This window comes from Eleutherodactylus coqui, chromosome 6 (genome assembly GCF_035609145.1).
Source record: "Eleutherodactylus coqui strain aEleCoq1 chromosome 6, aEleCoq1.hap1, whole genome shotgun sequence".
NCBI lineage: Eukaryota > Metazoa > Chordata > Amphibia > Anura > Eleutherodactylidae > Eleutherodactylus > Eleutherodactylus coqui.
The window spans coordinates 92082228-92109100 of NC_089842.1; the positions used below are offsets into that span (position 1 = coordinate 92082228).

The 26873-nt window shown below is 46.1% G+C and overlaps 1 protein-coding gene and 1 pseudogene across 1 annotated transcript in view; one reads left to right on the plus strand and one right to left on the minus strand.

Annotated features, from left to right (window-relative positions):
• LOC136632365 (potassium-transporting ATPase alpha chain 2-like) overlaps positions 1 to 26873 on the minus strand; it is a 479010-nt gene that overhangs the window by 184054 nt on the left and 268083 nt on the right. The gene's annotated exons all lie outside the window — the stretch shown is intronic.
• LOC136631691 (potassium-transporting ATPase alpha chain 2-like) overlaps positions 17766 to 26873 on the plus strand; it is a 39418-nt pseudogene continuing 30310 nt past the window's right edge.

Sequence of the window (26873 nt, forward strand, 5' to 3'; positions counted from 1 at the left end):
CCCATAGACCCCCTGCAGAAAAATAAAATGCTGCGAATTTTGCAGTGAAAAAAACGATAGTGGGTAGTCACCCTTAGAACACTATAGCTGTAATAGCCTGCACAGCCCGAGATGGAAAAACTTTTTTGTGCAAAACTGCTCCCAGCAGCCACAACAGTAATACACATGGTCAGATGTGGCCCTAAGAAGGACCGTTGGAGTTCTTGTAGACAGGATCCTACACTAACACTCTCCCTATAGCAGCAGCAGCACTTTCCCTATGCTCTCCTAGTGTGTGTCTGAGGCGAGCCGCGGGCGGGACCGTTTTAAAAACTCGGCGGTCACTTGATCTTGCCAACCACTCACTGCAGGGGGGTGGGATAGGGCTGGAACGTCACAGGAGAAGTGGTAATGCCTTCCCTGCATGTCTCTTGGCTAAAAAATGGCGCTAAAGATGCAGGGAAGGAAGTGGAATTGACTCGAGTACCTCGTGGTGCTCGTCTCGAGTAACGAGCATTTCGAACACCCTAATGCTTGAACGAGCATCAAGCTCGGACTAGTGTGCTCGCTCATCTCTAGTTATGATGACTCAGTCATTACGGTGCATGCTCGTTGCGCCGTCTAGGGACACCCACGAGCTCTTACATTGCGGACAGATACTGCTGACCCCGGAAGTGGATATCTTCCACACTGGCAGCTATGTGCATTGTGGGCTGGTTTCAATTAGTTTACATCAGACACTATCACTATTTGAAGATCAGCCGGGGCAGACAGTGGGCATCATGGAACATGGACTTACCGCCTTGTTTCATAGCCTAAGCGGTATGTATTTTACCTATTTTGTGTACATGTGTATATATATAGACTTCATTATGTTTTAGTACTTTGGTTCTCTTTATGGGACACTTACTGATGTATTTGTATTTATATGCATTTTGTATTTGTGTATATTTACTGTCTGTATTGTCTGATGTTAATTTGTAGACTTGATAAACACCATAAACGGTTGAAACATTGCCTCTTTTAATGAAACAATAAAGTCCTGTTTTTTATAATAACAGTTTGAAGCCGCTATTCTGCCACCTCCTTGATACTTATTAGAGATGAGCGAGCACCAAAATGCTCGGGTGCTCGTTACCCGAGACGAAATTTTCGTGATGCTCGAGGGTTCGTTTCGAGTAACGAACCCCATTGAAGTCAATGGGCGACCCGAGCATTTTTGTATATGGCCGATGCTCGCTAAGGTTTCCATTTGTGAAAATCTGGGCAATTCAAGAAAGTGATGGGTACGACACAGCAACGGATAGGGCAGGCGAGGGGCTACATGTTGGGCTGCATCTCAAGTTCCCAGGTCCCACTATTAAGCCACAATAGCGGCAAGAGTGCCCCCCCCAACAATTTTTACTTCTGAAAAGCCCTCATTAGCAATGCATACCTTAGCTAAGCACCACACTACCTCCAACAAAGCACAATCACTGCCTGCATGACACTCCGCTGCCACTTCTCCTGGGTTACATGCTGCCCAACCCCCCCCCCCCCCCGCCCCCGCACGACCCAGTGTCCACAGCACATACCAAAGTGTCCCTGCGCAGTCTTCAGTTGCCCTCATGCCACGCCACACTCATGTCTATTTATAAGTGCGTCTGTAATGAGAAGGAACCGCAGGCACACACTGCAGAGGGTTGGCACGGCTAGGCAGTGACCCTCTTTAAAAGGGGCAGGACGATAGCCCACAATGCTGTACAGAAGCAATGAGAAATATAATCCTGTGCCACTGCCATCAGGAGCTGCACACGTGGGCATAGCAATGGGGAACCTATGTGCCACACACTATTCATTCTGTCAAGGTGTCTGCATGCCCCAGTCAGACTGCGTTTTTTTTATAAATAGTCACAGGCAGGTACAACTCCGCAATGGGAATTCCGTGTGCACCCACAGCATGGGTGGCTCCCTAGAACCCACCCGCTGTACATAAATGTATCCCATTGCAGTGCCCTGGACAGCAGAGCTAACGTCAGATTAAATGCAGGTGGGCTTCGGCCCACACTGCATGCCCCAATCAGACTGGGGTTCTTTATAAGTAGACACATGCAGTTACATAAGTATACACAGGCACGCACATCTCCCTAATGGGAAGTCCATGTGGACCGACAGCATGGGTGGGTCCCAGGAAGCCACTGGCGGTACATAAATATATCCCATTGCAGTGCCCAGCACAGCTGATGTAACGTCAGCTTTAATGCAAGTGGGCAAAAAATTAATTGGATTACACTGTAGGCGAGGGCCCAAAAAAATTGGTGTACCAACAGTACTAATGTACCTCAGAAAAATTGCCCATGCCCAACCAAGAGGGCAGGTGAAACCCATTAATCGCTTTGGTTAATGTGGCTTAATTGGTAACTAGGCCTGGAGGCAGCCCAGTTAACCCTTTCCAATCCACTGTCGGGGCTGCCCCGACATCATCATTTTCCTCTATAGCTCCGATGTCGGGGCAGACCCGACATGCTGTTTCCTCCCACGCTCTGCTGACAGAGGCCACCCGACACACTTATGTGAATAAGTGAGATGCAAACAGCACTGAACAGCGCTAGATTTTTCATTTACTGAAAGCCAGATGTTCCTTCTCCTCTGCCCTGCTGCCCTGTATTCTCCGACATACAGGAGGGGAGAAAGAACATGAGTGCAGTCAGTAAATGAAGAGCCCAGCGCTTATCAGTGATGATAGTGAATGTCCGAATGTGCTTCCCTCCCCCTTTCTGCTGCCGGAGAACACCCGACACACTTTTATGTGAATAAGTGAGCTGGAAAGAGCACTGGACAGCGCTCCATTCTGCATTTACTGAGTGACCCCGTTTCCAGCTCACTTACTAACATAAAAGTGTGTCGGGTGTTCTCCGGCAGCAGAGAGGGGGAGGGAAGCACATTCGGGCATTCACTATCAGCACTGATAAGCGCTGGGCTCTTCATTTACTGACTGCACTCATGTTCTTTCTCCCCTCCTGTATGTCGGAGAATACAGGGCAGCAGGGCAGAGGAGAAGGAACATCTGGCTTTCAGTAAATGAAGAATCCAGCGCTGATCAGTGCTGTTTGCAGCTCGCTTATTCACATAATAGTGAGCAAAAGAGATGAGAAAGTGGGAAGGAGAGAAACCACCTTTTAGGGCTCCTGCACACTAGCGAAAATTCCGCGGCGGAATTTCCTGCGGAATTTCCGCCCCTGGAAGCTGCCATAGGATTGCGTTAACAAACGCAATCCTAGGCAGACGGCCGCGATTTGGCAGCGCGGCAAACAAATCGCGGCATGCTCTATTTCTGTGCAGGGCTCGCAGAGCCCCGCATCGAAACGTCACTCACCGGCCGCCGGCCCCGCTCTGTGCATGCGCCGGCTGCCCAGCAGCTGGCACATGAGAGAGCCGGGGCCGCGGGAGAGGTGAGTGCCCGCGCTGCTCTCTGCAGACACTCGGGTCCCGCTGCGAGAATTCTCGCAGCCGGATCCGACCCGGCCGTCTGCAGGCGGCCTTACTGTGAAACATGTACTAGGAAGCCTGGACTTCATCCTGCAATGTGTTTCAAAAAGTATCACGCGCTAAAAAATTATAAGTCAAAATAAATAAAAACCTTTTAATTTATCTAAAAGTGCTAATAAAATCATTAGGTAATTTATTTGTGTGGTTTTCTATGTTGTTGTTCCAAGTAATCCACCAACCTCTTTCCCGCACAAAATAAATTGGAGCTGGGAAAAATGAGCGTGGCAAAAAAATTGGATTGGAAAGGGTTAAAATAAAAATTGGTTCAGGTGCAAGTTTCAACGCTTTAATGAGCATTGAAACGTATAAAAATTGTTTACAAAAATTATATGACTGAGCCTTGTGGGCCTAAGAAAAATTGCCCGTTCGTGTGATTACGTCAGGTTTCAGGAGGAGGAGCAGGAGGAGGAGGATGAATAGAATACACAGATTGATGAAGCAAAAAGGTCCCCGTTTTTGATGGCGATAGAGAACGATGCTTCCATCCGGGGTGCAGCCTACGTATTGCTTAGGTATCGCTGCTGTCCGCTGGTGGAGAAGAGAAGTTTGGGGAAATCCAGGCTTTGTTCATCTTGATGAGTGTAAGCCTGTCGGCACTGTCGGTTGACAGGTGGGTATGCTTTTCCGTGATGATTCCCCCAGCCGCACTAAACACCCTCTCTGACAAGACGCTAGCCGCAGGACAAGTAAGCACCTCCAGGGCATACAGCGCGAGTTCAGGCCACGTGTCCAGCTTCGACACCCAGTAGTTGTAGGGGGCAGAGGCATCACCGAGGACGGTCGTGCGATCGGCTACGTACTCCCTCACCATCCTTTCACAGTGCTCCCGCCAACTCAGCCTTGACTGGGGAGCGGTGACACAGTCTTGCTGGGGAGCCATAAAGCTGTCAAAGGCCTTAGAGAATGTTCCCCTGCCTGCGCTGTACATGCTGCCTGATCTCTGCGCCTCCCCTGCTATCTGGCCCTCGGAACTGCACCTTCTGCCACTAGCGCTGTCGGATGCGAATGTTACCATCAGCTTGTCCGCCAGGGTCCTGTGGTATAGCATCACTCTCGAACCCCTTTCCTCTTCGGGTATGAGAGTGGAAAGGTTCTCCTTATACCGTGGGTCGAGCAGTGTGTACACCCAGTAATCCGTAGTGGCCAGAATGCGTGTAACGCGAGGGTCACGAGAAAGGCATCCTAACATGAAGTCAGCCATGTGTGCCAGGGTACCTGTACGCAACACATGGCTGTCCTCACTAGGAAGATCACTTTCAGGATCCTCCTCCTCCTCCTCAGGCCATACACGCTGAAAGCATGGCAGGCAAGCAGCATGGGTACCCTCAGCAGTGGGCCAAGCTGTCTCTTCCCCCTCCTCCTCATGCTCCTCCCCCTCCTCCTCAACGCGCTGAGATATAGACATGAGGGTGCTCTGACTATCCAGCGACATACTGTCTTCCCCCGGCTCCGTTTCCGAGTGCAAAGCGTCTGCCTTTATGCTTTGCAGGGAACTTCTCAAGAGGCATAGCAGAGGAATGGTGACGCTAATGATTGCAGCATCCCCAGTCACCATCTGGGTAGACTCCTCAAAGTTTCCAAGGACCTGGCAGATGGCTGCCAACCAGGCCCACTCTTCTGTAAAGAATTGAGGAGGCTGACTCCCACTACGCCGCCCATGTTGGAGTTGGTATTCCACTATAGCTCTACGCTGCTCATAGAGTCTGGCCAACGTGTGGAGCGTAGAGTTCCACCATGTGGGCACGTCGCAAAGCAGTCGGTGCAATGGCAGATTAAACCGATGTTGCAGGGTGCGCAGGGTGGCAGCGTCCGTCTTGGACTTGCGGAAATGTGCGCTGACCCGGCGCGCCTTTCCAAGCAGGTATGACAAGTGTGGGTAGCTTTTCAGAAAGCGCTGAACCACCATATTAAAGACAGGGGCCAGGCATGGCACGTGCGTGAGGCTGCCGAGCTGCAGAGCCGCCACCAGGTTACGGCCATTGTCACACACGACCATGCCCGGTTGGAGGCTCAGCGGCGCAAGCCAGCGGTCGGTCTGCTCTGTCAGACCCTGCAGCAGTTTGTGGGCCGTGTGCCTCTTCTCTCCTAAGCTGAGTAGTTTCAGCACGGCCTGCTGACGCTTGCCCACCGCTGTGCTGCCACGCCGTGCGACACCGACTGCTGGCGACGTGCTGCTGCTGCTGACACATCTTGATTGCGAGACAGAGGTTGCGTTGGAGGAGAAGGAGGAGGAGGAGAAGGAGGAGGAGGAGAAGGAGGAGGAGGAGAAGGAGGAGGAGGAGAAGGAGGAGGAGGAGAAGGAGGAGGAGGAGGAGGAGGAGGAGGAGGAGGAGGAGGAGGGTGGTTTAGTGGAGGAAGCATACACCGCCGCTGATACCAGCACCGAGCTGGGGCCCGCAATTCTGGGGGTGGGTAGGACATGAGCGGTCCCAGGCTCTGACTCTTTCCCAGCCTCCACTAAATTCACCCAATGTGCTGTCAGGGAGATATAGTGGCCCTGCCCGCCTGTGCTTGTCCACGTGTCCGTTATTAAGTGAACCTTGGCAGTAACCGCGTTGGTGAGGGCGTGTACAATGTTGCGGGAGACGTGGTCGTGCCGGGCTGGGACGGCACATCGGGAAAAGTAGTGGCGACTGGGAACCGAGTAGCGCGGGGCCGCCGCCATCATGCTTTTGAAAGCCTCCGTTTCCACAAGTCTATACGGCAGCATCTCCAGGCTGATTAATTTGGCTATGTGCACGTTTAACGCTTGAGCGTGCGGGTGCGTGGCGGCGTACTTGCGCTTGCGCTCAAACAGTTGCGCTAGCGACGTCTGGATGCTGCGCTGAGAGACATTGCTGGATGAGGCCGAGGACAGCGGAGGTGAGGGTGTGGGTGCAGGCCGGAAGGCACTCGTGCCTGTGTCCTCAGAGGGGGGTTGGATCTCAGTGGCAGGTTGGGGCACAGGGGGAGAGGCAGTGGTGCAAACCGGAGGCGGTGAACGGGCATCGTCCCACCTTGTGGGGTGCTTGGCCATCATATGCCTGCGCATGCTGGTGGTGGTGGCTCCCCAGCTGATCTTGGAGCGACAAAGGTTGCACACCACTGTTCGTCGGTCGTCAGGCGTCTCTGTGAATAACTGCCACACCTTAGAGCACCTTGGCCTCTGCAGGGTGGCATGGCGCGAGGGGGCCCTTTGGGAAACAGTTGGTGGATTATTCGGTCTGGCCCTGCCTCTAACCCCTGGCCACCGTACTGGCTCGGCCTGTGCCCACACCCTGACTTGGGCCTCCGCGTCCTCACCCGTGTTCACGTCCTCTAGGCCTACCCCAACCCCTCAGCATGCTGTATTACCAGTAGTGCAGAAACAGAACGCTGTAATTAAATGTGCCGCTTATTGGCCTGTGGTTGGAGGCTGACTTCGCTTACGGAACGCACAGCAGAGCCAGGAAAGAATTTTGCGCAAGCCTGCTGTAACACTTAGCTGGCTGCGTATGAATTAGGACAACTACCCCCAGCAGAGACCCAGTACACTGAGGACGGTCACAGGCAGCCCAAATAGATTTTTTTTCCCAAAGGTTTTTGGAAAGGCCCACAGCCTATATACACTAAATATGTCTTCTGTCCCTGCCTCACCACTACTGGCCCTGGACAATGTAAAATTACTGCAGGACGCAATGCTCTGCACGGCCGATATACGAAAAAAAAAAATGTGCAACACTGCAAAAAGCAGCCTTCACAGTACTGCACACGGTCAGATGTGGCCCTAAGAAGGACTGTTGGGGTTCTTGAAGCCTAAAATAACTCCTAACGCTCTCCCTATAGCAGCTCCGGCACCTGCAGCACTGTCCCTGATCTCTGTCAGAATGCATCTGTGGCGAGCCGCGGGAGGGGCCGATTTATATACTCGGGTGACACCTGATCTCGCCAGCCACTCACTGCAGGGGGGTGGTATAGGGCTTGAACATTGCAGGGGGAAGTTGTAATGCCTTCCCTGTCTTTCTAGTGGCCAGAAAAGCGCGCTAACGTCTCAGAGATGAAAGTGTAAGTAACTCGAACATTGCGTGGTGCTCGCCTCTAGTAACGAGCATCTCGAACACGCTAATACTCGAACGAGTATCAAGCTCGGACGAGTACGTTCGCTCATCTCTAATACTTATACATTATCTCATATATATATATATATATATATATATATATATATATATATATATATATATATATATATATATTATATATATATATATATATATATATATATATATATATATATATATATATATATATATCTCACTATCTATTTATCTATCTCACTATCTATCTCACGCAATGGAATTCCAAGAAGCAGCACAATAGACCGAAATGTCGCATACTGCTTTTTTATTTCCAGATACTAATAAAGATGAAGCTTTTTAGCCTGGAGATGACATCGTGAAAACTTTTTTCCTAATGTGCTGCTTCTTTGAATTCTATTGCGTGATATATAGATGGCTCCATTGAAGTCTGGATCCTCAGCAAAGCGTGCACTTCATTGAATTTACTCCCCCACTAAAGGGGCATTTCATTTGGTTGTGCTGCTGACCTTTACAGTTTTTGGACTATCTAGCTCATATCTATCTATCGCTGGTATAAGTTATACATCTCCCTCTATATACTGTATATAATTGCACACTTTATCCACAAATAAAAAACACATCAAAAATTCATCCGGTTTTTAATAGTGTATGCATTTTCTTAAACTATGTGGTCTTTGAATACTGCATGCAGGTTTTTCATGTTTTTCTTAATTGTGCTTCAAAAGTACAACAAAAAGCATGAACACACCCTAATGCTACGCTCACCATTTCCATCAACGGTTTTGAAAGCATAGTACAGCGTTTGAAAGCACTTTTTAATGCACTCCATCTTTGTGGAGGGTGATGAGGCGCGTTAAAAAACGCAAAAATATAACAGACCGCTCTTAAAAATCGTGGCATTACAAACACCCCATTGGAGTTTAGGTCTGAGTAACCTGATGAAAATCAATGGGAGTGTTGTACCGCGGTTAGCACAGTGCTTGGGGTGCTGCACTAAGAGCATTAAAAAGCAGTGTGTGTGCGAGATTGGCAGAAGGGGCTACAAACAAATATTCATGTAGTGCAGGAAATGAGTCATGTTTGGAAAGATTATGCCAAAGGGCAGAACATGTATGGAAATTCGTTTTGCAGCTATATGCAGCACGATTTAGGAATGGGTACGGGACGGGACCCGTGCTGGACTTTTGCACCCACACCCCTGAGCCTTTAGTTACACCCCTAATTCAAGTCCCCCTTTTGCTGGTCCCTACAGGAGTTTGCTGCTTGATGGCATCACCTGCATACTGTGGTGGGTGGTGATAACCACCTGCTCAAAAATATTTGAACCACTGATTAGAAATTCTGAATGACTAATATTTACAATAGAAACCCATCCTCATCCTGCCTGGTGAAGCAACATTCTGGAAAATTCAATATGAGTTATTGTATAATCTGCACCAAGCAGTAGGGGTGGTGTTCAGTACTAAAGAGCACTTCCTAGAAAAGTTTTTCTTTCAACAGTTGCAGAGAACAGTAGAACTTTCCCAGTTCTCCTTAGGGCAGTGAGCTGGAGCCAGTTAACTGCCACTCTGCAAACTGCCAGGTTTGCAGTGGATCAATGACCCGGTACGGTAGCCATCTACAACTGACTTGGGAAACCATCAGGCATGGTAGCTGGGAGTGAGAGGAAAAAGGAAGGTGGAGCCAAAGTATAATTCATAAACTCCAGAGGGTCTCTAAGCGGAGTCTCATCCGAGAGTGGTTGTCAAGAGCGGATCCTGTTAGGCCGGTTTCACATCCGCTTTCCTGCTCCGTTCCGGTATTTTCAACTAGATAGAACCTCCATCTAAGATCAGATTAGATCAAAGTAATGGGATACGCTTAATATGTAAAGACACGTATGCCTCTTCATGTATTAGGGGCATTGTGCACCAGGGGGAAACACCGATCTTACTAAATTTTCCCCACAGTCACTCAAGCAAGAGTTGTAACCTAAATTCAGTACACATTAGAAAACCTTTCTTGGTCATTTAGTGTATCAACTATGTCCAAAGCTCGATAGCATTTATGGCAATTGCGTTCCAACATACGGATGCTATATGGCATATATTTAGAGTGTGTGCATGTGGTCGCCTTTTAGAGTTTATAACTTTAGAGTGATCACATCATTAACCCTTCCCAAGGTCACAACCAGAACTGCTATATAGGTCGAGAATTGTAGACTATTCTCAGCAAGAAATAGTAATACAAAAGTTAACAGCGCTCCAGTGTTGAGGGGAATAGATTTAAGATAAGATATTTTACAGGAAAAAAGCAGAATTCACCACTTACTTCACAGGGGTGATTTGTATGCAGCACCCCTGGATCCCAGAAAGCAGGCAGAAATCGTTGAATATAGTAGAGGATGGTCTTTATGGCATCTTGCTATGTTTATCCCGAGGTGATACGTTTTTACCTCCGGGACCTACCATGGCGCTCTCCTTGAGATGTCATAATTGACCAGTGTGAGGCTGCCTATTTGGACCTTGGTGAAAAAAACCTTGCTGCTTGGAGTGATACGTGATTCCAGATTGTGACGTACCGGTGTCCATTGTTCAGTGACCCGGCGTCGCCGGGTGAGTTCCTTTCCAATTACTCCTTCCATTGTTATCTTTCTCCCACTCTCTCATGACCTATCCTCATGGTAGGTCATCAGTAGTTGATCTGCAGGGTCTACACCGATGAGCTGATCTCTGGGTCCTCTGCCTGTGCAGACAGCTCAGTTTGGTACTACAGGCACAATTCCCATTTAATTCAATGAGAGCTGTGCCCACAGTACTAAATATAAGCCACTGCAATACTATCTGCTTCCTACTGTCCGCACAGACAGCAGGCCCAAGGATCAGCTCATTGCCACAGATCCTACTGATCAACTACTGATGACCTATCATGAGAATAGATCATTAATAGTCAAAGTCTTGGAAAGTCCTTTAAAGGGTGTTATAGTTGGTAATAACCAACATGAATCATTTCAATACCAAATAGATACTCATTGCATACAAAGACCTTCTCCAATGTTCTCTTTTACATGATTGTATAGCATTACATTGCTCCTTCAACAGGACAAGTTCTTCTAGCCTTCTTCACAATGTGTTTAGCATACAAATACTGCAGGTCGATGATATATTCCATTGTCTTTCTAAAGGTGCCCATACATATGAGTAAAATCAGACAAACCCTCTGTTTTGCGGTTATCCCAACTTTCTCACAAATCGACCATGTTGAATTTCAACATTATGGATCCTTTGCTCCCACAGGAGAAAAACCACCAGAGGAGGAATCTGGTAGCAGGTTAGGCTGGTCTTTCATCAGCATTTTGTTTTCCTGATCTGCCCTAAAAGCAGAAAAAAAGGAAAAAAAAAATATTCCAGTAAAATCCGCATTGATCTAAATGGGACTTATTTTGTTTCAGTTTGTTTAAGTTTCATCTGTTTGCTTATTAACAGAAATAGATTGACACGCAGGAATTTTTTTCCTATCTAAGGCCGCCTGAACATGAGCGGAAATTCCACGGCGGGATTTCCCGCGGAATTTTCGCCGCTGGAAGCCAGCATAGGATTGCGTTAACAAACGCAATCCTATGCAGACGGCCGTGATTTGGCCACGCGAAATATCGCGCGGCAAACAAATCGCGGCATGCTTCATTTCTGTGACAGAAATGTCACTCACCTGCCGCCGGCTGCGTGGCAAGCCGGCACATCAAACACCCGGAGCCAGTGAGTGCAGGTGAGTACGCGCTGGTCCCTGCAGGCGCACGGGTCTGGTACCACGGCAAGAATCCTCACCGCCGGATCCGACCCGCCCGTCTGCAGGTGGCCTAAGTCTGGGTTCACACGGGGCTGATTTGCTGCGGAAATTTCGTCCGGAATTTCGCTGCATCAAATACGCCTGCGGCCACTAATCCTAGTATTAGCCGGCCATGTGGACGAGATTTCTCAAAAATCTCGTCCACATGGGACGGCAAATCGGCCGTGGCAAAGCCAGCGCTGGGGCGCAGATTAGCCGGCCGCAGCATGTTCATTCCTTTTTTTCCTCCGCTGCGGCTGCGCTCTCCTCTATGGGAGCGCCGGCCGCAGCAGAAGAGCGAGTGGCCGGGCCGCTTCAAATCCGTGGCTAAGTGCCGCGGGTTTTGAAGCAGCGCTTCTCCTGGTGGAAATCGAGGTTTTTCTCTGCGGCCAAACCGCGAGATTTCCGCTGTGTGGGAACCCAGGCTAAGGGCTAATGCCCAGGGCCGTATTTCTGCTCTGTTTTACATGGCAGAAATCCACGGCGTTGTCCCGCAGCCATTAGCTTCTATTGAACCTTATAGCTTAATGTTCATGCTGTGGAATTCCCCTCCCAAATTCTGCAGCATTGAAGAAAACGCGGCATGTTCTGTGTAGAACATGCCACGGGAATACGCGCAGCTGGCGTCCATTGTAGTCAATGGAAGCCGGCCGTCACGCTATATTTCCCCTGCAGCAGAGCAGAAGTATTGCGTTAATACGCGTCCCCGCCCACCACCAGCTGCGTCATCTGTCACTGCCAGCGTGTCAAACTGTACTACGCATGTGCGCCGGCCTTCCATGCGGGATGCATACAGCAGATCCGGAGTGGTGACTATGGGGGTTTAGGGGGCACCGCGGTGAACTCTGCTGCGATATTCCGCTGGTGGAGTCTGTCACGTCTGTGACCATGAGGCCTAAAGAAATGTAAACTGGAAAGAATGGAGCATTCCTTTTTTTTCATTGTACTCTATGGGGGATAGAAACAAATGGAAGGTATTCCGTTTAATACAACTGGGCGTGTGCAATTGTAAAATATAGCCACATTCCAATTTTTTAAAATGGATCCATTACAAATTCATCATGACAGATGTCCAACCGATGCACACTGAAGCTAGCTATCCATTTTATGGCAGATCACTTAGTTACAGTTGACATCATTTAGACATTTTTTTTGTCCTAAAAAAAAAAAAAAAAAAAAAATGGATCTACTAATAACGGATGAAAGAACACCGATGTGAACATAGCCTTAATCCGCTCTCCCCATTGAGAACACCTGCATGCTTGGCCAAATCAAGTGTGCATGTATATGGAGCAGTCTGGAGGAATAGTTGTTGGGTATGGCCACATTAATGTCTTGCTCGTCTTGGCTCCAACTAGACCGTTTTTTATTGCTCCTATTTCCAATGAATTTCATGAACTATTCCTGGACACTGTCCTTCTCCATGTACGGTCACCTTCCTCCGTATTTCACAAAATGTTCTGAACTTCTATCCTGTAATTTCTAACCTGCTTCACTTCAATATCATTAGAACCGGCCTTCTCCAGCTATAGATTCTAGTTGTGCTTACCGGTACAACGTGTATCACTATCTGTGTCATACCTCCAGGCGACAGGGCAGACTCATCTTTCAACTTACGATGAGTACATTGTTCCTTGCAAGTGAAGAGCACAAGCCATAAAACATCAATTGCTCAAGAAAGCTATCCATATAGTGTTATGTCCTGAGCAGTGAAGGGATTACAACTATGATGAGTTATTTTTAGGCTATTGCAAATTTTTTGAGAATTTTCTACAATGCAAAGTGTATATATGTGACACTAAAGTTACTTTATTGGTGACGGAACCATTACGTACCACATGTACTGCAGTTAGGAAAGTTCACATATATGATTACTTTATACATAAATGGACCGATGGTGAGCTGAGCTGTTGGTCACTAATAGTTAAAAAGATGCCTTACCAACTACTATATATAGTGTTATTTGTAGGACGGACACTAAAATTTAGGTAGTCTTCTGACGAAGGGTTTGTGGGTTTTCTCTGAACCTCGTCCCCCAACACTGATCTACGTAATACCTGCATCATTGTTGAGTTTGTCATTTTGTACCACGATTGGTCATATTTATTAATGTCCGACTGCATTGAGAAGACTGACTTCCAGGCTGTATATTTATCACGCACTACACAATTTTTGCCGGCACTTGGAAAAGGAATAAGTAGTTATGAAGTCCAAGACATATGCAGTATGGCCTATTTCCAAACAACAACTCCTTTTAATGGCATGTGCGCTTCTAGCACAGTTTTACTGCATTTTTATGGGGTTTCATGTTTTTCGGGTGTTTGATGTTTTTCAGTGGTGATGAATAGAAAGGTATCGTCCTCTCGTTTTTCAATTTAATTTTTAATACTGACATGGATGGAAACCTCACATATTCACCCCTCTGGATTTAGGCCAGTTCCTTCTTGGATTCCGTCACCAAGCAGTTTTCAATTTTAAAGTGAAACAGGCCTTTCTTAGACATTGGAGCATATTTTTTGCAATTATATCAACTTCATTGACATTCTAGTCCATAGTACTATTCATGATTGGGGAACTGTCTTTAAGAGTCCTTAAAAGGGGTTGTCAGGTTATCAGACAGCATTCCCCCTATAGTGCTTAATGTGCTAAAATAACAGAAAGGAGCAGTACTTATCCGTCCTTTACCAATCAGAGGCTGCAGAATCATTAGCCATTCTCCTGGCATCACTGCTCACATCCTGGGTATCATGATGCCAAGAGTTCAGAGCAATGATACTTCAGCCTCTGATTGGCTGCAGCGATCAGGTGACTCTTGGTGACATTATCTTTCACAACAAACAAACACCAGGACCATGGCGGGGCTGGATCGTGGTGGAAGATGACAGATACGTACTGCTCATTTTGTTAGTTTAGCATAGTTGGCGCTAAAACTCATCTTGAGCCTTCTAAACAGCAGATAAGTCTTATAGCCTATCAGTTTTATAATCTACAGTTATTCACTAAGTGTCATTTTCAACTGTGGTTATCTTCTGACAGCAAGGCCACACTCCAGGGATATTTGCAATAAAAGGATTGACTGGGTCTCTTCCACGTATGGTATGATATGGTTATTAGTGGACAAACACCAATGCAGATTACATTAGGATTTCCTACTTTTTGTGAACATAACACTGCAGATATAGTGAGGAAACAAATTGAAAGGCAACATAGCTAATCTTCCTTCAGTTTTAAGAATATCTTTAGACAATTTGATGTGTGAGCTCAATTTTGGAATTATGCAGATTAAAATTAGGAAAATATTATGGAATACAATAATCATTGAGGAAGTGATTCACATCAGAGCCCATTATCAAGAGCCATGCACACTGCCACCTATATCCCCCTGAGTTGTGCACACCCCAATATGGCACCCATGAGTGACCCTCTGTGCAACAGAATTAAACATTTGGCAGTCATGATTAAACATGATGATTTTGACTGCAGGCAAGTTGTTGGTGCCCAGAGGCGTGGTGCCAGTATCTTTGAAACAGTTGCACTTGTTGGCTGTTCCAAGGTATCAAGAGTGTGCCAAGATGGGTTGAACCATGGACAGACCTCTGACCGAACAGACAGCAGCAACCTACATGTGGCTGATCTTAGAGGCAAGTGTCAGGTAGCACATCTGATATCTCAACAAGGATGTGCCACAGTAGGCCAACTGACCCAGCAATACAACAGTAGACATTTTTTCACATTGATCATGTAGCATACCTTGCATCAACTGGAGTTCAATAACCAAAAGGATGACAAGGGTGTCCCTAATAATACAACATTATCTCCAACAAAGCCTTGCGTGGGTCCAGGAAATACGTCAAATGGCACACGGCAAAAGGTTGCTGCTGAACCATATGGATGGCTAGGTTTGCATTTGGTGTAAACAGCATGATGCTGCATCACATGGGTGCACCGCTGGGATTCAAGAGGCCAAAAGTGGTGGTGTTGTGGTCTGGGGAGTGTTTTCATGGTATGGCCTAGGACTGTTTGTCATCATACACAATCTTTGAATTGTAAATGCCGTAGGGACCTGATAGCTGACCACCTGCACCCATATCTTCAAGCAGGGGCGTAACTATAGAGGGTGCAGGGGATGCGGTCGCAATCCGGGCCCTGGAGCCTTGGGGCGGGGACCATAAGGCCTCTCTTCTCCATATATTATATAATAAAATAAGAAAAAGTTCCTGCGCTCCTTTTTGGATCCAATTTCACCAGGGAATGGAGTTACCAATACCAAGATAGATATAAAAGTCCTCCTTTATTCCACATGAACAAGCGCAACGCGTTTCATCACATATAGCGACTTTCTCATAGTGTTTCAGTGGGTCATACCTTGAGTGTGACACAGACTCCTGGCTGCTCTCCTGATATAGCCCATCGGGATTTCATGGATACGCAGGGGGACGTTTGGCATTATATATTAAGGCTACCTAGGACTTGGAGGTGTAGGTGGGGCTCAGGACCGGGCTCCACTGTACACCGGGTGAGTCTATTTTGATTTATTGTCCATATTGGGCTGCTTTCCATTTTCGAGGTGCGCTGTTGTGATTCATATATCATTCTCTTCTCTATATAGGGAGCCCAGTACTATGAATAAAGCATTATAGTTGGGGGCCCTGTTACAGGTTTTGCATTGGGGCCCAGAAGCTTCAAGTTATGCCTCTGCATGGTTTAGATATGGGTACAGGTACACGTACAGATAGAGGGGGGGCCCCAGCTCACCTTTTGCATCAGGGCCCCTGAGCCTTTAGTTACGCCGCCGTCTTCAAGAATTCTTCCCTAACCACAATGCCTTCTTTCAACAGGACAGTGCTGCATGTCATAGAGCTGTGATCACTATGGAATGGTTAGAGGAATACGACAATGAATTCTCCACACTGCCTTGGCCCCAAACTCACTGGGCCGTAACCCCATTAAACATGTTTGGGATATGCTGAAAAGGGCTGTGAGTTTCTGCTCCCATTTATCCACAAAATGTGCACCAACTAAAAAGCTGCGCAGAGGACATGGGTTGAGTTGAGTATAGAGGATGTTCGTTGGGGAATCTGTTCCCCAATGTCTGAAAGCCATGTGCACCTAAAAAGGTGGACCAACCCGTTATTTTTTCAATGCAATGTTTTACAGCATTTTTGTGAGCGTTTGCCTGAATTTATACTGCATATTTTGTGCAGTAACAATGCAGATGAAGCAAGCTGATGACCACCATTTTTCCCCCTGTCCCCTGGCATAGCATTTTTACCAAGTTTTTAAAGCGGTTCTTAATGTACCCCATTCATTGCTATGGGTGATGTAGCTTGTCAAAAGCGTGCTGGTTCACCCAAGAACACAAAATACAGCATCCGTTTTAGCACGTGATCTAAACGCTGTGCTAAAATCATCTGAAAAGCGCCATTAAAATAAATGGAGGCTTGACAGGTTGGCTTCACACTGACAAGAAAATTGCACAAATTTTACATGAATAGGAACCCCATTCTTTTGAAAGTGGTCACACACGAGTGATTTTTTTTTGCTCATTGCATCGCAGAGCAGGAAAAAATCACGGCACATGCTATCTTTATGTGTCATCTTGCATCACATCTCCCATTGTTTTCAATGGGGCTGGCAGCAGCATCGCACCATGTGCTAGGTGCATGCAATGCGATGCGAGGTTTCCCCATTGAAAACAATGGGATAAACTCCACAATCTCAAGTCATGCGAGGCGGTTTTAAAACAAAAACACCTCGCACCTGCTGCTAAATCTCATATTGGTGAGCATGAAAGCAGGCTCACCAATATGCAATTTTGCAGCAGATGCAAGGCCCAATATCGCGCTCGCCCGTGTGAAGTTAGCCTTAGTGTTCCTAAGGCCTTGTTCAGATGAGTGCTGTTTTAGCCCTGCTAAGCAGCGCTTAATATGCGCTTCTATAGGAACCTATTGGTTCCTATAGAAGCGCTAATATGGCAGATTGTTAGACGCGCTGAATCAGCACATCTAACAAAAATAGGAAATGCAAGTGCAAACAGTGTCTTATCTTTGCTGTGTGCTTTCCATACACTCCTACGGGAGCCTTGAAAGCACGCAGTACGCACCTCGAATCGTGTGAACGGGCTACTTCACAGAGCTTGAAGTCACCCATTCACGCAATCTTTTCAGGACTATAGCTGCGCTGATTTCTTGCTCCTTAGCAGCGCGAAAACAGCGTTCATCTAAACGAGGCCTGATGCGGTGATTGTTCAGTTTATTTTCAAACTTCACATGCAAAGTTGCAGTTTCCTCTATCAGGCTACACATTCAGACGGCCGTATGCGCACCTACGCTCACTGGCCCATACAATTAACAGGGGAGAATCCCAACAGTAAAAACGAAACCACTGAAATCATTTGAAATCAATGGTTTAGTTTTGTCCCACTATGCGGCAGTGATTATCATGGGCGTATAATGGGTCTAAAACACATGCATGCCCTAAATATGTGAACCCTCAGCCAATACAGATATGACTATATATGCCTTTTTAGGATATTGTGCAGTAGTATTTCCTGTTACTCTCGTCTGCCTCAGGTACATCTTGGAGATCAGCATCTCAATACGTTTGTGTAAAGAAAAAGAAATACTGGTTTATCTGGAGGAAACCTGGTATAGCTAGATCCAAAATCTAATGAGTTCATTACCTGGAGGTGGGGACAGTGGGCAGGGCCACTCAATATATAAGATATGGGCTGATCCCTCAGAGGTATGGCATCCTCCATCAGTTAACTGCTAGGATTAGGCAGCTCCACTCCTGCAGCACCCCAGCATCAGCCTTCCTGCAGCACATTGACCTAGTCTGAATATCCAGCCCTGCAAGGATGTCTTCTCAGGTAAGTGCACTTCTAGTATATCTGCAAAATGTCCTATTCAGTTTAAGAATTTAGACGACACTTACTGTTCTATATAAAGCTAGAAAAATATGGTAAGATATAGATATATATATATATATATATATATATATATATCTTATTTATGAGACTGTGAATTACTACAGACATATCTACATTTCTCATATTTAGGGCATAACTATGGGGGATGCGGTTGCACCCGGGCCCAGGAGCCTTAGGCTGGGCTCACACGGGGTGGAATTGCTGCGGAATTTCCGTGCAGACTTTCTACACCGAAATTCCACCGGCAATTTTTAAAGCGGCAAAGTGGACGAGATTTGTGGCCAAGCCGCGCAGAAATTGACATGCAGCCTGGAAATCAAAGCCGCAGCATGTCAATTGTATCAACATTTCCACTCAGGCCATCTCTCCTTTCTATGGGGAAGAGCTGGCTGCAGAGGAATAAGCTGCTTGAAAACCCGTGCCTAATCCCACAGGACTTCATACTGCGGAAATCTTGTGGAATTTCCATGCGGTACCGCTGCAGATATTTTGCGAGATTTCTGTGGGATTTCCATTCCATGTGAACCCAGCCTTAGGGGGCCCATAAGGCCTCTCTTTTCCATATAGGGAGCCTAATAGTATGAATAAAGCATTCTAGTTGGGGGGCCCTGTTACAGGTTTTGCATTGGGGACCTGAATCTTCAAGTTACGCCTCTGGGTACAGATGAAGGATGGGGGGGCCCCAGCTGAACTTTTGCACCCGGGCATCTGAGCCTATAGTTACGCCCATGTTCATAACTATCTGATAATCATCATCTAATATCTAGCAGTAAAATAGATGATATCTTACAGAGAATCTATATTATGGATAGATGAGATCTTAGATAATGTTTATCTAATATCTAACAGATAGATGGCATCTAATATCTATCTGATAATCAGCATCTATTTAATATCTAGCAGTAAGAGATTCTATTTGATAATCTACTGTATTAGATTACCTAATATCTCTTATCTGATAGATTACGTCAAATATACACCTAATATACAGTGTATAAGCTATCAGTCAGAATCTGTCAGAATCTATCTAATATAGAATTTATCAGATAGATATATGTCAGATAGATGAGATAGACAGCAGACATTTATTAGATAGATAATTATCAGAGATGAGCGAACGTGCTCGGCCACGCCCCTTTTTCACCCGAATACCGCGAATTCCGAGTACTTCCGTACTCGGGCGAAAAAATTCGGGGGGCGCCGTGGCGGCACGGGGGGTAGCAGTGGGGAGTGGGGGGGAGAGAGGGCTCCCCCCTGTTCCCCGCTGCTCCCCCCCGCACCACCACCCCCCGAATCTTTTCACCCGAGTACTGAAGTACTCGAAAATGGCGGTACTCGGGTGCGTAAGTACTCGAAACGAGTACGTTCGCTCATCTCTAATAATTATCTATCGGATAGATATCATCTAATTTCTATCTGCTAATCATAATCTATTTAATATGTAGCAGTAAGATAGATAATATACTGTGTATTAGAATCTATCAAATAGAATCTATGTATTTATCTGTTAGACATTTCTTAGTTAAATAATTATCTAATATCCCATCTATATGTACTCATATCCATCTGTCAGATATTAGATAAATTGATTAAATATTTATTTATCTAACACATGTCTATCTGAAAGATATATATTAAATTCTGTTAGATATTAGCTAGACTTATAATATCCATCGTCATCTGTTTAATAGTTATCTATCATCTAAATATCTAATCTCACTTATCTACCCATCTATTCGATACATATCAGATGAATAGATATTAGCTAGATACATATTAGATGAATAGATAGATAATGAAATTAATAGGCAGATTAATAGTATGAACTTTGCATTAAACAAGAAATACTTCACCTAGTCTTGATACAAAATACTCCATGTTACAATATAATACTTTAACTGTAAAGACAGTCAACCTAATGGTGAGTAGAATATCTAGACTGTTTCAATTGTGTGTTTGCTTCTTTCATTTATAGGAGCCAAGTGATATTTACACCATACCCATAGATGAAGAACCGACAAGAGAGAAAACCAAGGATAAATTATTTGCTGGGCTCAAAAAAAGAGCAAAGAGAAGAAAGTAGAAAATTTGAAAAAGGAGTTGGAGATTGTAAGTGATGGCAAGAAAACAGAATATATTGAAGTACAGGGAGTCCTCATGGGTCATGACCCTGTTCTGTGGGTTTAAACATGATTCTACCAAACTGACCGACTCAGTAGGACCTTATTAGTAACCGAGCAGAGGAGACAAAGCTAAAGAATTATGTAATAATTACAATAATAAATCTAGGACAGTGTGGATCTGGTCAAAATAATGACTAAATTATAGCCATAGGGAAGAATTTATCAATGCCTCTCCACCACTTTTATGCTGTAGAAAAGTGACAAATTATGACTAACAGCATATTTGCACCATAATGTGACTTTTTACACTTCCAGCAACTTTTCAAAAGTAGCGAGAAAGTGGTCAAGGTTTAGCAGGAGGGGTAGATCCTCCTCGAAACTAAAATTTTTGCAAAAATTACTTGCACAAATTACCATACAAAGCTAGACTTGCTTATTGTTCAGGTTCAGTGAAAGATGTGGCAAATTTGTGACAAAGACACGAGCCCCTAAAAAAGTTATTGGATTTTGGTCCTACAAAGTATAGAGTAAAAGACACTCCTTTTTTAATAAATCTTCCTAATTGTGTGTAGTATTGACTACATATTTTCTTTTTCCAGTCTGACCATAAGTTGAATTCTGAAGAACTGGAAAAGAAATATTCAGTAAATATCAAAGAGGTAAGTTTACAATTTGACCATTAGATGGTCTCATGTATTGTCCTTACTCCCAAGGTGCACAATATTTTAACAAATTATCTTTTTCTTCAAGGGTCTGAGCACTGCAGCTGCCCAAGAACTTCTCACCCGAGATGGACCTAATAAGCTTTCCCCTCCAAAAGGAACCCCGGAAATTGTGAAATTTTTGATGCTAATGGCCGGTGGTTTCTCCATCGTCTTCTGGATTTCAGCTGCGTTGTGCTTTCTTGCATATGGCCTTCAAGTTGCACAAGATCCCACTGTTGCCAAAGACAATGTAAGAAAACCAGTGGATTTTACCACGTAGATCTTTAATCATGTATCATGACTACTGTGATTGCGTATTGTGTCAGTTATTGAATTGCATTTCCTCTATGTCTTCAGCTTTGGTTAGCTATCATCCTGATCGCAGTAGTGATGATGACTGCGCTCTTTGCTTATTACCAAGAAGCTAAAAGTACCAACATTATGGCTGGCTTTAAGAACATGGTGCCTCAGGTAAGAAGCTTTGCTGCAAAGTTTTGACATTACACTTGATGTGTTTTTGTTTCTAATACATTTCTTTGTTGATTTAGCAAGCCTTGGTTCTTCGTAATGGGAAGCGTATTGAGATGATAGCAGAACACCTTGTTGTGGGGGACATTGTCTTTATTAAAGGTGGAGATCAAATCCCGGCTGATTTACGTATTCTTGAGAGTCAGGGTTGCAAGGTGAGAAAAGTGGAGAAAACACTTTTACATTCAATATAAATGACACTAGGGCGTGGCCTAGCGGGGAATCGGAAAAGACGCACGCTCGGCATCTCCTCCAGCCAGACCGCATTAAAACGCGGTTTTCCATCTAAAAACCCTCACACACGCGCCCGAGACCACCAGAGCCGAGACCCACACCTCAAGAGGCACAAAACAAGACCTCTCTCGAGCTGGTGAGTGTCGGGAAACCCGCGACCCGGCTGAGCGGAGGTGCCGCGGCTCGGAGCCTGTGGCGGGAGCCGGCCGGAAGCCTCCCTGCCCGACCGGAGAACTACCACTCACCTGCAACGAGCCTCAAGCACACTAAAGAGGCAAAGGTACGTGAGGGGCACTGGCCGAACCCCCGCAGCGGCACCGCAAACCCGCGAATCGCTCACCACTGTGAGCCGCGGCCCCCCCTCCCCCCTGCAGCGCAGATCCCGACGGAGCTCCACTCCCGCTCCACGAGCTCCCGAGAGTCAGCGGCGGTGCAGCAGCACAGTGCTTTGGTAGCAGGGACTCCACAACGCCCCGCGGGAGACCCCGACCCCTAGCTCCAAGCTCCAAACACCTAAGGGTGCCGACAGGAGATTCCACAAAGCAGCGGCAGCCATATTAACCGCTCCCAGCGGTCGGAAAGTGCACACAACAGCCCCTCCCCCCTCTCATTAACTCCCTGCAGCCTGGAGGACTTTGGCCTGAGGAGGAATACTCACCTATCAACACAACTGCCCCCCCCCCTCCTCCTTTTCATAAACTGCAGCACAATAACTGCAGATTGGACTCACATACTAAGATACAAGACCTTAGTACCACTAAGAGGACACAAAGAAAATCGTGGCCTGTAGCCGTTACAGACAAACGCTCCCCGCTTGTCTCTGGCCTCCCCGCTGCCCTCACTGAAGAAAGCACACCAGAGATCCACCTCACAAATCAAGAGGTGAAAACCGCAATTTAAAAACCAACATCCCTTACTGGGAAACAATGCTTTATATATGCATAACTTAAACTATTGATGGGCGAGCCTCCACAAGACCTCAGCACAACCCCCTTTTATCTCCAAGATTGAAAACCAAGCACAAAAATGGTCAAGACCAACAGGGACAAGAGCAGAGATCAGACAGGAACCCCAAGACCAAATAAAAATCAAAACGAGATGGATAAATATCTTAAGAAAAAACATACCTCTCCAGCTGCGCAGAAAAATAAAGCCATAATCGACGCACAACCAGACCCAGATCTGGAGGACTCTGACGCAGACACTGCATCGATCACCTCAGAACATAACGAAGAACAAGACCAAGGAGTAATCTCAAAAGCCTTCTTCAAACAATTCCTAACACAAGCTATCTCGCCAGTCCTAAAGGAGTTAGCGGACATAAAAACGGAAGTGAAACACATAGGACGCAGAGTCGAAGAACTAGAAAACACACAAGATATTCTCCTGCACAGTACAGCGCTACAAGCCAACCTATCAGCACAGCAACACCGCCTGAACCAGGCTATGCTACTGCTCGAGGACCAAGAAAATAGAAGCAGGCGCAAGAACATCCGCTTTAGGGGGATTCCCGAGTCCATTACTAGAGAAGCGTTCGATTCTACAGCATCACAAATTTTTCAGACCCTTCTTGGAGAAGACCGTGCAAAGGACATAAAAATAGAACGCATCCACAGGGCTCTGCATCCTAAACCTTCCCCCACAGACCCGCCGAGGGATGTAATCTGTGGCCTTCTCAGTTATGTGGACACCTCAACCATACTTCAAAAGGCACGAGAGGTCCAGAACATCCTTCTAGACAACTCCAAAATCCTACTCTTCCAAGACCTTGCCCCAAGTACACTGGCGAAGAGACGGATCCTAAAACCACTAACGGACGCCATGAGAGAAAAAAAACTCCCAATAAAATGGCTCTTTCCCTTTGGTCTTGCCACCTTTAAAGGGGGCCAACAAATCTCCATCAGATCGCCGGAAGACCTTAAAGAAGCCTGGCAAAAATTAGAAATACCACCAATCGACATCCCATCATGGCTCCCGGTCCAGATGCAACACCAGATACCACAGCTAGTGAAGCCGGATGGATGGAAGCTCTCTACAAAACGCAAAAAGCCCCAAAGGCAAATCGACTGATGAACAATAAGACGCTTAACTCGACAGTTCTTCCTACTTTATCTCCCCTCTATAGGTGAACTTGAACCCCTCCCCCCGCTTATGCACAAATTTCTTTGTGGACTTCAATACGCCGGGAATCGGGTGAAATCACCTTTCTGGGACGCGTGAGTTGACAACCTCACAACTGCTAATTATATTCCTAACTACCGTTATAAATGTCATAGTTTTTGTTTCAGAGACCTCTCTTTTCTACCCGATTCCTCCCCCACCCTCCACACGACCAACTCGTCTTGTCTCCCACTGGGGCGGACTTCTCGGAGTTGAGCGGTGAGACGGTTGCAGCCTCTGGCGGACAGCCTGCTAACGCCCTGAGAGCACCAACCTAGCGAGACGGAGGAAAAGAGAACTCACATGTTACACATTGCATCCCACTCACTTCACAACTGTTACCTGATGTTTAACTAACCTTGAGGTCTGGGCTGCTCGCCCAACTCCCCCCCACCCCCGCTGGACACGCTCGCCCAAAACCCCCACACGCGCGGCTGTGTCGAGAGGACCCGACAGGTCGGCATACCCCGCACACCCTATATGGGTCGGAGTGAGACTGACATCTTCCTGGGGCCCTACACACACCCGAGCAGTTTACAATTTTCTTACTCACTACCTAACATAGTGAGCTCTGTTTACAAGTTCTGTTTTAACGAGATGACTAACCATTTATGCGCAATGATGCCTAGAGCTTTGTTAGACACTACCTTCCCCCCATACAATTGCAATGGCGGACCTTAACTGTACCTCCCTCAATGCAAGGGGAATGAACACCCCCCAAAAACGAAGCCAGATCTTTACCATACTCAAAAAGCTAAAGCCGGAAATAGTGTTCCTACAGGAAACCCACTTTAGACACAACCACCTTCCCAAACTCCCCACTCTCCAATACAACAAATGGTACCATAGCACTCACACCTCAGCCTCGAGAGGGGTCTCGATTGCAATAGGAAACAATACCCCCTTTAACATAACCCTCATGAAAACAGACCCGTATGGCAGATTCCTATTTCTAAAAGGCACGATAGCGCACAAAAAAATCTCACTCGCCAATATATACGCCCCCAACAAAAACCAAATTCCTTGGCTAACCCGCACCTTGAACGACTTCGCCAACTTTGCAGATGGCATAATGATTATAGGAGGAGATTTTAACATAGCACTAGACCCAGAAATAGACACCACAGCCCATTCTCCCTTGATTCCTCACAAACAACTTCGTAAGCTTAAGAGCACACTCTCAAACTTAAACCTACATGATGCCTGGAGACTGCTAAACCCTGAAGTCAGAGACTTCACCTTTTTTTCCCAAGTACACGCCACGTATCACAGGCTAGACTACTTTCTAATTTCAGGGACATATGTACAAACTATCAAAGCAGTAGACATTGGGCCCATCTCAGTATCAGACCACGCCCCAGTCTCCCTAAAATTGACCTTCGACAGCTTGCCGGTAAGGGAGTGGACATGGCAGCTAAACCCCACACTAATTGAACATGAAGAACAAACAAAGACCTTAGTAGACAAACTTGAAGAATTCTTCAACTTTAACAACACTCCTGAAACATCACAACCGATCCTCTGGGAAACACACAAGGCCTTTGTCAGAGGCGAACTAATAGCCCTTGGCACAAAACTGAAGAAACAAAGGGAAAAAGAGGTCAATGACCTACTGTCTCAAATCTCTAACCTAGAAGCATCACACAAACACACACATGATCCTAAAGTCCTAGGCGAACTAAAAAACACCAGAATCAAACTGAAAAATTTACTAAATATAAAGTCAGCAAAAGCTCACCTTATCTCTAGATACAAAATTTACTCACATGGAGATAAGGGCTCCAAGCTCATGTCAAACCTAATTAAGAAACAAAAAGAAAAAGCCTTTAATCGAAAAAATAAAATCCCCCTCCGGCAACATAGCTACCTCCACTATAGAAATTGCAAAAGAATTCGAAAAATTCTACACATCTTTATATAACCTGACTGACCCTACAACTAGTCAGAATACAGAACCCACAGAAATAACCTCCTTCCTCAATTCACTTGAGCTCCCCACGTTAAAAGAGGAAGAACGCGCCCAGTTGCTTCGCCCATTTACTCCATCAGAGGTTTTCGACACCTTATCCTCCATCCCTATCGGGAAAAGCCCCGGCCCAGATGGCCTCCCAACTACCTACTATAAGAAATTTTCGAAAACACTGCTACCACATTTCACAAATCTATGCAATTCGCTACTTCAAGGCGCGACACTCCCTAAGCAAACGCTCGAGGCCTTTATCCCCTTAATCCCAAAAGAGGGCAAAGACCCAGAATCCTGCAGTAATTATCGCCCTATCTCATTATTAAATGCAGACCTCAAATGGTGGGCAAAACTTATTGCACAACGCATCACCTCAATAATCCCCAGACTCATTCATTCAGACCAAACAGGTTTTGTCCCAGGTCGGGAAGGTAAATTCAACACAGCCCGTATCATTAACGCCATCCACTACGCCAAATCTAACGGAGTCCCACTCACCCTTCTCAGCACAGACGCTGAAAAGGCGTTTGATAGAGTGAACTGGACTTTCATGACACACACACTGACCAAATTCGGTTTCCCAGCACAATTCATTAAGGCGATATCATTATACTCTAAACCCTCAGCCAGGATCCGAGTAAATGGCTCACTTTCGAACCCCTTTCCTATTAACAACGGTACCAGGCAGGGCTGCCCACTGTCACCGACCCTCTTTATACTAGTCATAGAAACACTACTACAGAAGATCAGACAAACTCCAGAAATTAGAGGATTAAAAATAGGAAACACACACCACAGCTGCATTCGCAGATGATCTCCTCATCTTAATGTCTAATCCCAAAGAAGCACTTCCCAAAAGCCTAG